This window comes from Gorilla gorilla, chromosome 5 (assembly GCF_029281585.2).
Source record: "Gorilla gorilla gorilla isolate KB3781 chromosome 5, NHGRI_mGorGor1-v2.1_pri, whole genome shotgun sequence".
Taxonomy (NCBI): domain Eukaryota; kingdom Metazoa; phylum Chordata; class Mammalia; order Primates; family Hominidae; genus Gorilla; species Gorilla gorilla.
Genome location: NC_073229.2, coordinates 134862770 through 134876379, shown reverse-complemented (window position 1 = coordinate 134876379; position 13610 = coordinate 134862770). Strand labels below are relative to the sequence as shown.

Here is a 13610-nt window from a genome sequence, read left to right as displayed (position 1 = left end):
ACAGTAAATGGAAAAATAGGTAGTTAGTGAAAGGGGTATGGCGAGGGTCTGGGTGGTTAGTTACTAGTTATAGAGCAATTTAGTATTCATCACAGCTCAACCAAGAATCTTTTGTATGTAATAATTTGACTTTTATAATGTGTTTTCATATATCTCATGAGAAATGGTCTTGTATAGCCTAATTCTGTCTTATGTCTCTGTCGTTCCTACTTATTGAAAAGTTCATATTATTGAAACCCAGTATTCTATTGTTGACCTATAATAAAACTATAAATATTATTCTCTGACAGAATGTTATGAAGATGTGCCACTGAATAATAGTTGTTCTTTCCAGCTTGATTATCTTAGAGGAAAAATGGCATGTGATTTAATTTATACGAGAGTACCTTGTAGACTTTATGGGATTATGAAAATGCAAAGTATTGTTATTAATCCTTCCATATATTCCATGTTACTCTTCAGAACTTAGAAGTAAATATTTTTTGCTCTGTAGCAAAATGACTGCAATCAGTGGACTTTTTTCCAGCACCTTTGTAAAGTCTGGAGTCTAAAAAGCCCAGCTCTCTGTAGGCCAGGTTCATTTTTGGAAGTGTGTAGTGATCTTTCTTTCCCACTCAATTGTGGTTTTGTTTGCTATTAACAAAAACATAGTTTTTTCGTTAACAGATAAAATTGTAAGTCCAAACCACTAGTTCAAAATATTTTTCTAAATTAATTAAGATTTAAGATCCCTCCACACCCTATTCACTTAGGTATCTATAACTGGGGCCATTTTCTAAATGGAACCTTTTCAGGCATTACTTGTATATCAATTATTACTTAATAATTCCCCCATTTTCTTTAGGCTTGAGTTGAAAGAACACTTATATTTGATTCAGATGGCTTTCTAGGACTATGAGTAGAGATAGTGTTTCAGAGTTTCAACACACATCAGTGTCCTTTCCTTTCTGATTTCTTGGGACAAGGACCTGGTAACATCTGTTTATTCTTACTCAAAATGCTTGCATTAATTTACCTTTGCTAATTATCTCCTAAAGTATTCCCTAATACGTTCCTTCCCATGTACAGAAAAAGTATGTGAAATGCTTTTGCTGCATGATTATAACATGATTATAACAGTTGCATCGTGAAATACTAGGATTATCTTTTTTTCCCAATCAGATGAGATAGTTTCCTTTCATTTTTCTTTACCTTATTATTCTTTGAAGCTACTGGTGTTTTAAAAATGGTATCAAAATGTTGTTCCCATAGCAACACCCTACTAGTTTCTTATGGAAAACATGGCATGTTTTACAAGTTGGATTGAAAAAAAAAGAAATGCTTTCTGAAAGAGTTTATTTATAAAATCAAGCCCATAGAACATAACTGTTTATTTCTTTAAGAAGCATTGTTAAGCAGAATGTAGCAAAGGATTTTACACTTTGATGTAAATAAAGTGTGTTTCCTATCTTGCTTATGTAAAAGTTTATCTTTGAATTTGTATTAAGTCAACATTTCCCCTCTCATAATTAGACTCGAACAATTTAAATAAAAAACTTAAGTACTGCCAAATTTTAGTGAAATAATTTCTAGGTTCTATTTAAAGGTGCTTATTATCTGTACCCAGAAGCTGATTGGCTGCTTATGAGACTGTTAGTGCAATGCCCATATTACCCTTGTGATGATTTCTCAGCCAATTAGGCTGCACGAGGGATGATGGATTTTGTTCAGGATCTGTTTCTCTCTCTCTCTCCCTGCCCCTCTCTCTCTGTCTACTGATTTTGTAAAATCAATGCTAAGATATTTTAAATCTTTTTGCATTTAAATTATATAAATTATGTTACCCATTTTATGCTGTTTCTTACTATCTGTGTTTAGTAATATTCAGTTTCATCTCAACATTTGAGTCATTTTTCTGAGAGGGTTTAGGGAAGATATTATATTTATAATTAAAATTATTAATCCCATGTTTTCCTCTTCTGTTTGCTTAGTTCTCTCTCACTAAATTTAGTTTAATTTCTATTACCTCAGTCTTTTGGGATTTTTTAACATCCAAAAGCATTATCTATTCCATATTCTAGTTTGGCTACTGTTCTCTATCCTTTGTTGCTGTGGTTTTTGAAAGCTACAGAGCCATAAGATATCCTTTGAAACTAACATAAATTATATTTTATGGAGATTAGAGATTTAATGTACTTTAGTTATTTGCTCATTCAACAAATTCCAGATGCTGGAGATATAATAGTGAAAAATGCATACAATAATAATTCTGTACTATTGGAGCTCACATAGTAGGTATCAGTTGGAGACACTTTGATTTTGCTTACTTGGCTGTATTCATTTCTATATTCATAGTGCCATTTTGAAAGACTCCAATAGCTGGTACCCTTCCCATATCTGTATAATTTAGAATTCTGAGTAATTTTGTATATTTCATTTTCCACCTAGGTGTTTATATATTAATACTTCTGATATTGCACTGTAGTTTTAGACATACTTAATTCCGGCACAGAAACAATAAAAAAAAAAGATCTTATCTAGCTATCTAATAAATTTAGAAGAGATCTTTTATGTAATAGTTGAAGACTCACCGTACTTGATTGCCAAGTCTTCTATGTTTTTTCTTTCAAAAAGCTTTTCAACTTTAGCTTTTTCATTTTTACTTTTAATGCGCCTTTATTATCTTGTTGTGCCTAAACTTTAGTGTCTGTTCTCCTTGCCTCTCTGCCAGCCTATCCTAAACAAAGCCACTGGACCGATCTCAAATTTTAGATACAGTTGTGTCACTATTCTGCTCCAGAACCTTTCCAGGTAGACCGAGAACCATACAGTAAAATTTGGGGAGGAAGATTGGACAGTCCACCTTGGTGTCCCTAAGGATGAGCAGGGCAGTGTGGTCAGTCATACTCCCTTACCACATTATGTACTTGTTTTGTTGGTATTTTTTTTTTTTAAGGTGGAGTTTCGCTCTTGTTGCTTAGGCTGCAGTGCAATGGTGTGATCTCAGCTCACTGCATCCTCCGCCTCCCGGGTTCAAGTGATTCTCCTGCCTCAGCCTTCCCAAGTAGCTGGGATTACAGGCATGCGCCCCACGCCTGGCTAATTTTTGTATTTTTAGTAGAGACAGGGTTTCTCCGTGTTGGTCAGGCTGGTCTCGAACTCCTGCCCTCAGGTGATCCACCCGCCTCGGCCTCCCAAAGTGCTGGGATTACAGGCATGGGCCACTGCGCCTGGCCCTATAATGGCTAGTTTTTAAAATTACTCTCTTTTAAACTAGTTTTTTTTTTTTTTTTAAGAATGTTGGTATGTTTTCCAGTCTTAGCTTGTGCAGTAAATCATTGCTATCAATTGTAGACCACATATAAAAGATATATTCAGTATTATTGCATTTTGTTAATCATTTTTTTCTAGATAACGGGAAGAGAATATTCTACACTTGATCTTAGCCAAAAGGCCGAGAAGCGATGAGAATATTCTAATACTCAGCAAGGGAAGAAACATCACAATTTGTATTAACAATTTAGCTAGCTAGCATTTGAGCCTGTGGGCATGGCTTTGTTCACATAATTTCTGTGAGACTTATTTAAGAGCTGAAGTATAAAAAGGCCTTTAATTGTCATTTGTGAAAATCAGGAGTGATTAGTGTAAGTTTGTTTTATTTAGAACTTTAGGTGGCGGACACGAGAAAATCCGTATGTAATTTTATTGCATTTACTTTGTTGGTGTTTTGTAGGTCAGGAACCTAGCATTGTTTAGACTAAAAAATATCCAATCTTAGAGATGGGGTTAACTTTTTCCCCTAATATATTTATTATTGTTAATACTGCTGTTTAACACTCATTCCAAAACTTAGTGGCGTGAAACACTCTTTTTATTATGCACATCGATTCTGCAAGTTGTGCCCTCTGAAAGGGCACAGTGGGGATAGATTTTTCTCAGCCATGTGGTGACTGGGATCTCAGTTGGGAAGACTGGAAAGTTGAGATTGACACACTTGACTCCTGGGGGCCAAAATAGTTTGATGGCTTTTTCACCAACATGTCTGGTACCTAGGCTAGGACTGTTGACCAGACTGCCTTCATGTGGACTTGCTTGTGTATAACCTGGTGGCCTCGAATGTTAAAGTGAACAAGGACAAATCTGCGTTTTTTGTTTTTTTTTTGACAAAGCCTTGAAAGCTGAGCATTGTGATTTCCACAGCATTCTATTGGTTACAAGTGCACACTCAGACGGAGGAGGGGAATTAGACTTCACCTCTTGCTGAGGGAGTTGACAAGGTTTTGGAAGAGCCTGTGGTACAAAGATACTGTTGTGACCACCTTTAGAAAAGACATTCTGTCACAATAGTTAAATAGTTGCCACTGTTGTTTGTTTTGAATATGTATTTTATAATAACATCAGAGATAGAAGATCAGGAATCCTTTTTTTTTTTGAGATAGGGTCTCACTCTGTCACCCAGGCTGTAGTACATTGGCACGATCATGGCTCACTGCCACCACAACCTCCCCAGACTCAGGTGATCCTCCCACCTCAGCCTCCTTAGTAGCTGGGACTACAGGCACGTGCCACCATGCCTAGCTAATTTTCGTAAGGACTGGGTCTCCTTATGTTGCCTAGGCTAGGAATTCTTTATCTTATTCCAGGACTTTGAGGAGAGGTCTGTAAACTGAAATTTGACAGTATTTTTTTAGAAAGTATTTTTTAAATGTATTTTCCTATTAATTTGAAAATTAAATATTTAAAACTTTTTTTTTTAAACAAAGATGAGATCTCACTATATTGCCTAGGCTGGCCTCAAACTCCTGAGTTCAACTGATCCTCCTGCCTTGGCCTCCCAAAGTGCTAGGATTACAAGCATGAGCCACCGTACCCGGCCAAAACATTTTTTTTAAGTCAGAATTGCTTAGGAATTTGTTTCCCATCTCTTACTTTAAATAAGTATAGGGTGCTTACTTTGGCAGCACTAAAATTGGAACGATACAGAGATTAGCATGGCCCCTGTGCAAAGATGACATGCAAATTTGTGAAGAGTTCCATATTTTTAAAAAATAATAAAATTTTAAAAACTCCACAAGTGTAAGGTATTGTGGATTGCTAGCATATCCATTTAGATTATGTGCAGTTTTAATTATTGCTTTATGTGAAGACTGTATAAAACAGTTTTCCGTTGAGAGGAATCATTTAAAATTTGCCATGTCATATGTTATTTATGCAGGTTCTAGTTTAAATCTAAAAAAATCCTATACATACACAGATAAGAGAAATTATAAGAAGAAAAGAAAAAGTAGGATAAACTTGTGTGTCCTTTGATCTTACTCTTTTTTTTTTGAGATGGAGTCTCACTCTGTTGCCCAGGCTGGAGCACAGTGGCGTGATCTCGGCTCACTGCAACCTCTGTCTCCCTGGTTCAAGTGATTGTCCGGCCTCGGCCTCCCGAGTTGCTGGGATTACAGGCGCGCACCACCACGCCTGGCTAATTTTTGTATTTTTTGTAGAGACGAGGTTTCACCATGTTGGTCAGGCTGATCTCAAATCCTTGATTTGTGATCTGCCTGCCTCGGCCTCCAAAAGTGCTGGGATTACAGGCGTGAGCTGCCATGCCTGGCCTGATCTTACTCTTAAGAATGAATGTGCAAGGAAACACAAGTCATGTTTTTCTTATCTGGCAAGGGTTTTATTAATGGAAGCAAGAGGCCAACAAAGCTGAAGAAACCCTTTTATGTGCCTAGCCAGAAACTATTGGGCCTTGGGAATCCTTTTATCTGGTAAGAAGGTGACTTAATTTGAAAAGGCTGGGAACCTTACCTAAACTTGAATTTGCGCCCCCACAAAAGTTATCTTAGAAAATCTTGCAAGCAAAAGAAGTGATATGGTTGGAGAGGCCTTGGTGAAGTCCTCCAAACTCTGGATGGTTTGTGGTTGGGTGCAGGGGAACAATGAAGGCCTCTAACATATGATATTACTCCTCTAGAATTGTTGACTTTTTTATTTCCTTGGAGTCTCTCAAATCAAGGTTTTATTAATTAATTAATTAATTTCTATTTTTATTTTTTGAGACAGTCTCACTCTGTCCCCCAGACTGGAGTGCAGTGGTGCAGTCTTGGCTCACTGCAACCTCTGCCTCCCAGGTTCAAGCGATTCTCCTGCCTCAGCCTCCTGAGTAGCTGGGACTACAGGTGCCTGTCACCACGACCAGCTAATTTTTTTGTATTTTTAGTAGAGTCGGGGTTTCACCATGTTGGTCAGGCTGGTGTCAAACTGCTGACCTCAGGTGATCCGCCCACCTTGGTCTCCCAAAGTGCTGGGATTACAGGTGTGGGCCACCACGCCTGACCCCAAATCAAGGTTTTACAGGAATTGGCAACTGTGACATTTGACGTGTATAGCATGTAACCAAATGAAATTTTTTTTTTTTTTTTTGAGACAGAGTCTTGCTCTGTTGTTCAGGCTGGAGTGCCAGTCGTGTGATCTCAGCTCTCTGCAGCCTCTGCTTCCCGGGTTCAAGCGATTCTCCTGTCTCAGCCTCCCAAGTAGCTGGGACTACAGGTGTGCACCACCACACCCTGCTAAGTTTTGTACTTTTATTAGAGACAGGGTTTCACCATGTTGGCCAGACTGGTCTCGAACTCCTGACCTCAGGTAATCTGCCTGCCTTGGCCTCCCAAAGTGTTGGGATTACAGACATGAGCCACCCTTGCCTGGCCCAAATGAAATTCTGATGTATCTTAGTGAAGCTAGCTTCTCTTTTTTTGTTGTTTAACAGCATGCTAATGCCATCAAATAATTACTGTTTTGTGAACACATTTTGGAAACTGGAAAGACCATTGAGACATAAAACAGTGAAAGGTGGCTTGCCAGCAAAACTGATTGAGTACCTGACAGCACATCTGGTTTTGCTGCTTTGGTGAAGGGAGAAGCTCCACGAGCCACTATGAATCATTGCTTTTACATTGGCATCAAAGACTCTGCCAAAGATCATGAAAGAAGTCTTGTCTAAGGTCTCTAAAGTCACATTTTAACCTAGTCAGGGCTTTGAATCACCGCCTTGTCAAGAACTTCTCTTGAGAAATAGGAGAGGATTATGAGGTTATTTTCTATTGCAGAGAAGTTCACTGATTCTGTAAAGAACAAGTATCAAAGCACTGGGAATTCTGGTTCTCTTTGCTGCTACATGACTTCATGAATCAGGGTTTTCAGAACACTTGGGGCAATCAGTTGGATTGTTAAACCCACTGCCATGGCAGAGCACAGTGGCTCCTGCCTGTAATCCCAGCATTTTGGGAGGCCGAAGCGGGGAGCGGATCACAAGGTCAGGAGTTCAAGACCAACCTGACCAACATGGTGAAACGCCGTCTCTACAAAAAAACAAAAATTAGCTGGGCATGGTGGCGCATGCCTGTAATCCCAGCTACTCAGGAGGCTGAGGCAGGAGAATTGCTTGAACCTGGGAGGCGGAAGTTGCAGTGAGCCCAGATTGCGCCACTGCACCCCAGCCTGTGTGACAGAGTGAGACTCTGTCTCAAAACAAAACAAAAAAACCATACTGCTTACTATTCTAACTCTTTATTTAAGAGAAACAGTAGCAGCTTTCTAATTGAAATAGGTTTTTGTGGAATCTGTTTTTATTTTCCTTTAACTGTATTATCTTTTCTAGTCTAAGCATCTTTTTTACATTGGGAGAGTTTAATCTGTTTACATGAATGTATTTATTCATATGTTTAGATTTATTTATTTATTTTTTGAGTTGGGGTCTCACCCTGTCACCCAGGCTGGAGTACAGTGGTAAGATCATGGCTTACTGCAGCTTCCATCTCCCATGCTAAAGTGCTCCCCTCACCTCAGCTTCCCACATAGCTGGGACTGCAGGCATAGGCATAGTGGGACCCTGTCTCTACCAAAAATTTAAAAATTAGCTACCATGCCTGGTTGTTTTTAAAATTTTTTGTAGAGACAGGGTTTACTGTGTTGCACAGGCTGGTCTCAAACTCCTGGGCTCAAGTGATCTTCCTACCTCAGCCTCCCAAAGTGTTAGGATTATAGGCATGGGCTACTGCACCTGGCCTAGAATTATTTCTGCTATCTTGTGGTGTTTTTTGTCTCATGTTTTCCCCCCACCTTCTTTTCTGACTTGTGTAACATTAATTGAATTTTTCTTATTTCTTTTTTCTCCCTGAACTAATGATTTGAAAATGACTTATACTCTTTCTAATTTAGTAGTTACGCTTGCATTTTTACATACATATTTGACTTAAATATTCGAGTCCTCCCAGCTTCTGCCAGAGTAGTGCAAGGACTTTAGAACTCTTTACCTCAGATCTTTCCCTCCTGCTATTTCTTTCTATTATTTTAGCTCTACCTTGTTTTCACTTAACTGCTCCACACTCTACCCCAACTTTATATATTTTAGTTCCTTTACAGTCAGGGCTTATTTGGATTGACGTATATGATTTTGCTTTTTTGCATATACTCCTTATTTTGGTATATCTTTTAGTGATTCAGCAACTATCTGTGAATGGCAAATTTTTTCACTTGTTGCCTGAAAATGTCTTTATTTTGCCCTCATTTTAAAAAATATAATTTAGCTTGATAAAGAATTAGAAGGGTTTTTTTTTTTTTTTTTTTTTTGGACTTTGAAGATTTCTCCATGGTTCTCTGGCTTTGGTTATTGCTGATATGATGTCAGCCATCAGTGTAATAGTCTTGCCTTTCTAGGTAAATTTTTCTCTCTGTGTGTGATTTTAAGGTTTTCTCTTTGCTTTTGTTCTACACACTATACACAACACAATCCCAGGACATACAACAAGCTTCCTTACTGCCTCCCCAGGCCAGGCCAGTTGATAGAGTTTTCCTAATCTTGTTTTCACTGACATAGTAGCTCTTCCTAGGGCTCTGGACTCTGCGGGAGGCTAATTCCACACCTCAAATATATACACCTAAGGCGTCATCATCTGTTTTTGAGTGGCGGTTTAGACCCCCAGCTTCTAGGGCCTATAACCAAATTTCAAATCCTCCTGGGCTTTATACATCAGCCCACTGCATTATTTTGGCTTTCATTTGTTCCTGGTACCTGGTGTCTTAGTCCATTTGGGCTGCTCCAACAAAACACTTTGGACTGGGTAACTTACAGGCAACAGAAATTTGGGGTCAAGATCAAGGTGCCGGCAGATTGGGTGTCTGGTGAGGGCTTGCTCTCTGCATCATAAATGGAGCCTTCTTATGGTGGCCTCACGTGGCAGAAGGGACAAACAGGCTCCTTTAGGCCCCCTTTACAAAGGCACTAATCTCTGTAATCCCAGCACTTTGGGAGGCCGAGGCGGGCGGATCACCTGAGGTCGGGAGTTTGAGATCAGCGTGACCAAAATGGAGAAACCCCATCTCTACTAAAAATGCAAAATTAGCTGGGCATGGTGGTACATGCCTGTAATCCCAGCTACTTGGGAGGCTGAGGCAGGAGAATTGCTTGAACCCGGGAGGCAGAGGTTGCGGTGAGCCAAGATCGTGCCCTTGCATTCCAGCCTGGGCAACAAGAGCAAAACTCCACCTGAAAACAAAACAAAACAAAACAAGGCACTAATCTCATTCATGAGGATGCCACCTTCTGAACTTAATCACCCCCGAAAGGCCCCACTTCTTAATAAAACCATAGTAACCAGGAATTTTCGTTTTTGACTTTTCACATGTACTGTTTAAAATGTGTTTAATGAGGGAAATAAAGAAAATGAGACAGTCTTGAAAAGATGAGTCATAATGGAATTAGAGACCTTTGAAACATGGATAATTTATTTCTCTATCTCATGAGATTTCTGGAGCGTTAGTATAAATGTATATACTACAAATGTATGTACTACCTGTCAGTTGAAATATATAATATATCTACAGCTCTAAGGGCTCATTGACTGATTGTCTGCTTTATTCCATAAAAAGATTTAAAGTGGTATTTTGAGATATATATATCAAAATATATCAATGTATATACAGAGGCCCAAGTATATCATTCATAAGGGATATATACATATGTATCTATATATGTGATATATAGATGTATATCATATAAGCACTCCTGTATAAAAAAATAAAGCGAGCCACAAAACTCATACGTTCTATTTATTCATTTATTTATTATTTATTTTTGAGATAGAGTCTTGCTCTGTTGCCCAGGCTGAAGTGCAGTGGCATGATCTCAGCCCCAGCCTGTGCCTCCCGGATTCCAGTGATTCTCCTGCCTCAGCCTCCAGAGTAGCTGGGACTACAGGCACATGCCACCATGCCCGGCTAATTTTTGTATTTTTAGTAGAGACGAGGTTTCACTGTGTTGGCCAGGGTGGTCTCGAACTCCTGACCTCGTGATCCGTCCACCTCGGCCTCCCAAAGTGCTGGGATTGTAGGCGTGAGCCACTGCACCCTGCCACATTCTATTTATTAAAAGTGTCAATCACTGGACCACTGGATCACTGGACCAATATATATATTTATCGATATATGGATATACAGAGAAGAATATATACAGAGTAGAGATACACGTAGATCTCTTTCTCTCTCTTTGTTCTCTATATATCTATATCTATATATCCCTTATGAAATTACCTGAGCACTGTTTCATGTTTAACTTGAGGAATTTTTCAAAGCCTGGGACTATTCTAGGCATGTTCAGATAATGTTTGAATATTCTAGAAAGATTCTTTAATACTTCTATAATCTTTCTGTAGAAAGATTCTTTGCCATGATCTAAGACAGTGGTTTTCAAAGTGTGGGTCCCAAGTCCTCAGCACCAGCATCACCTGGGATCATACAGTGTGTACTGTTCCTAAGTCATTTGTTAGGTTTTTTTTTCTTTGTTACGATTTTTCAATTAAAGTTTGATAAAATATTTGAACTCATAGGTGGTCCAGTGATTAATACTTTTAATAAATAGAAAGTATGAGTTTTGTGGCTTGCTTTTTTTATATATAGGAGTGCTTATTAATTCTACAGTGTAATATCATGCTACATACTCTAATAAAAATTATGTATGTGTTTGTATATTTATGTTTTCCTTATACTTGAGCATCCTTCATTTTTAAAAGAACATTTTTTAAAGTTAAATGTTAGATATGGAATTAAAGAAATATGTTATATCTTTAAATTAATTATCTTATTTTAAAAATAATCTGCCTACCCTAAGCTCAGAAGAGAAATTATAATATTAGTTATGTGGTTCCTCTTAATGAGCCTCATGGATTTAAAACATAATTAGCATTGTTACACTTCCTTCCAGACAGAAAATGCATGCCTTGTTAGTAAATGTAGTATGCTTTTGTTCATGAAGAATGCCATTAAGTAGTGCCATACTATTTTAGGGTGCTTATAAAAGAAGGATGTTTTCTATCTGTTACTTAAATCATATAAAAATGTTTTGAAATGCAAACTGCTTGATGTTTTAGGATTCAGAGACTTTGATGATCATTTACAAAAAGTTTCTGCCAAAGATGGCAGGGTGTGATGGCTCACGCCTGTAATCCCAGCACTTTGGGAGGCCGAGGCAGGTGGATCATGTGAGGTCCACGAGTTTGAGACCAGCCTGACCAACATGGCAAAACCCCATCCCTACTAAAAATACAAAAGTTAGCCAGGTGTGTGGCGCACGCCTGTATCTCAAGTACTCGGGGGGCTGAGGCAGGAGAATCGCTTGAAGCTGGGAGGCGGAGGTTGCAGTGGGCCAAGATGCCCCGCAACACTACAGCCTGGGCAACAGAGCGACTAGTCTCAAAAAAAAAAGTTTCTGCCAAAGAACTGAATACACAAAATGAATGACAGAGTAGTTAGTACCATTGTAAAGACATTAAAGACTCATTTTCTGTCTGATTCTTAAGTATTTAAACAAAGCCCCATATAGCGCCTTGAATATAGGAGTGTTCAGAAAATGTTGGTTGAGTTTAAATGACCAAGTTATTTTTGACCCTGTTAGTCTATTAGCATAATATTGTCTTTTTCACTTAATGATTAAGCTACTTTTAGATATGTTAGGTATCATGAGCTGGTCCTCAGTGTCCTAGAGAGCATTATAAGATGTAAATTCAGAGGAGGGTGAGGAAATGTTAAACGTTAGCAAAATGTGGCTAAAACCAGTCTACAGACTTGAAGAATTCAAGAAAAGGTGATTGCCTAATAATTTAAAAATGAATATTCACAAAAAAGAAACCCCATTAAAAACCGGGCAAGGGACTTGAAAAGACATTTTTCGGCCAGGCATGGTGGCTCACGCCTGTAATTCCAGCACTTTGGGAGGCCGAGGCAGGCAGACAACCTGAGGTCAGGAGTTCAAGACCAGCCTGGACAACATGGTGAAATCCCGTTTCTACTAAAAATACAGAAATTAGCCGGGCGTGGTGGCACATGCCTGTAATCCCAGCTACTTGGGAGGCTGAGGCAGGAGAATTGCTTGCACCTGAGAGGCAGAGGTTGCAGTGAGCCGAGGTTGTGCCACTGTGCTCTAGCCTGGGCGACAGAGTGAGACTCCATCTCAAAAAATTAAAAAAAAAAAAAAAGAAAAGAAAAGACATTTTTCCAAAGAAGATATATGAATCACCTTTAAGCACATGAAAAGATGCTCAACATCATTAATTATTAGGAAAAGAAATGCAAATCAAAGCCACAAGATACTACTTCACACCCATTAGAATGGTAATAATAATAACAAAAGGGAAATAACAACTATTGGTGAGGATTTAGAGACATTGGACCCCTCATCCATTGCTGTTGGGAATGTAAAATGGTACAGCCACTGTAGAAAACATTTTGGTGGTTCCTCAAAAAGTTACCATATGACCCAGCAGTTCCACTTCTAGGTGTCTACCCAAGAGAATTGAAAACAGATGTTGAAACAAAAACTTGTATGTGAATGTTTATAGCAGCATTATTCACAATAACAAAACATTAGAAATAACTGTCATATCCATCAGCTGATGAATGGATAAACAAAATGTGCTATATCCATATAAGGGAATATTATTCAGCCATACTGGCCACACATGGATGAACCTTGAGAACATTATGTGAAGTGAAAGAACCCAGACACCAAGAGCTATATATTGGATAGTTTCATTTATATGAAATGTCCAGAATAAGCAAATCCACAGACATAGCAGATTATTGGTTGCCAGGGGCTGGGGTGAAGGGAGAATGGGGAGTTGTTGCTTAATGGATATGCTGTTTCTTTTTGGGGGTGATAAAAATGTTCTGGAATTATATAATTGTGATTCTTACACAACGTTGGGAATATACTGGAAGTCACTGAATTCCATACTTTAAAATGGTGAAGTTTATGTTATGTGAAATTTTACCTCAGTAAAAAGAAAGAATACTCAGTAAGGTTTTCTTCAAGACAAATTTTTTTAAGTTTAAAACATTTAAAATTTTTTGTAGAGATTGGGGTCTTGCCATGTTGCCCAGGATGGTCTTGAACTCCTACCCTCAAGCAATCCTCCTGCCTCAACCTCCCAAATGCTAGGATTACAGGCCTGAGTGCCCAGCCTATAATTCTTTTCTTAGTAAAATATTACCAAAGTAAAAAATTTTAAACTAAAGGGAATTTTATTTCAATATTGTTGTTTTGTGCTTAGAAAAATTACAAAACGTTATGTTTGGTGAAAATA

General features: G+C 38.4%; 1 protein-coding gene and 2 pseudogenes across 8 annotated transcripts in view; 2 read left to right on the top strand and 1 right to left on the bottom strand.

The window, feature by feature from the left end:
• CDK19 (cyclin dependent kinase 19) overlaps positions 1 to 13610 on the top strand; it is a 206357-nt gene that overhangs the window by 89043 nt on the left and 103704 nt on the right. The gene's annotated exons all lie outside the window — the stretch shown is intronic.
• On the bottom strand, positions 3343 to 3445 carry LOC115935039 (uncharacterized; annotated as a pseudogene).
• Positions 4925 to 5022, top strand: LOC115935086 (uncharacterized; annotated as a pseudogene).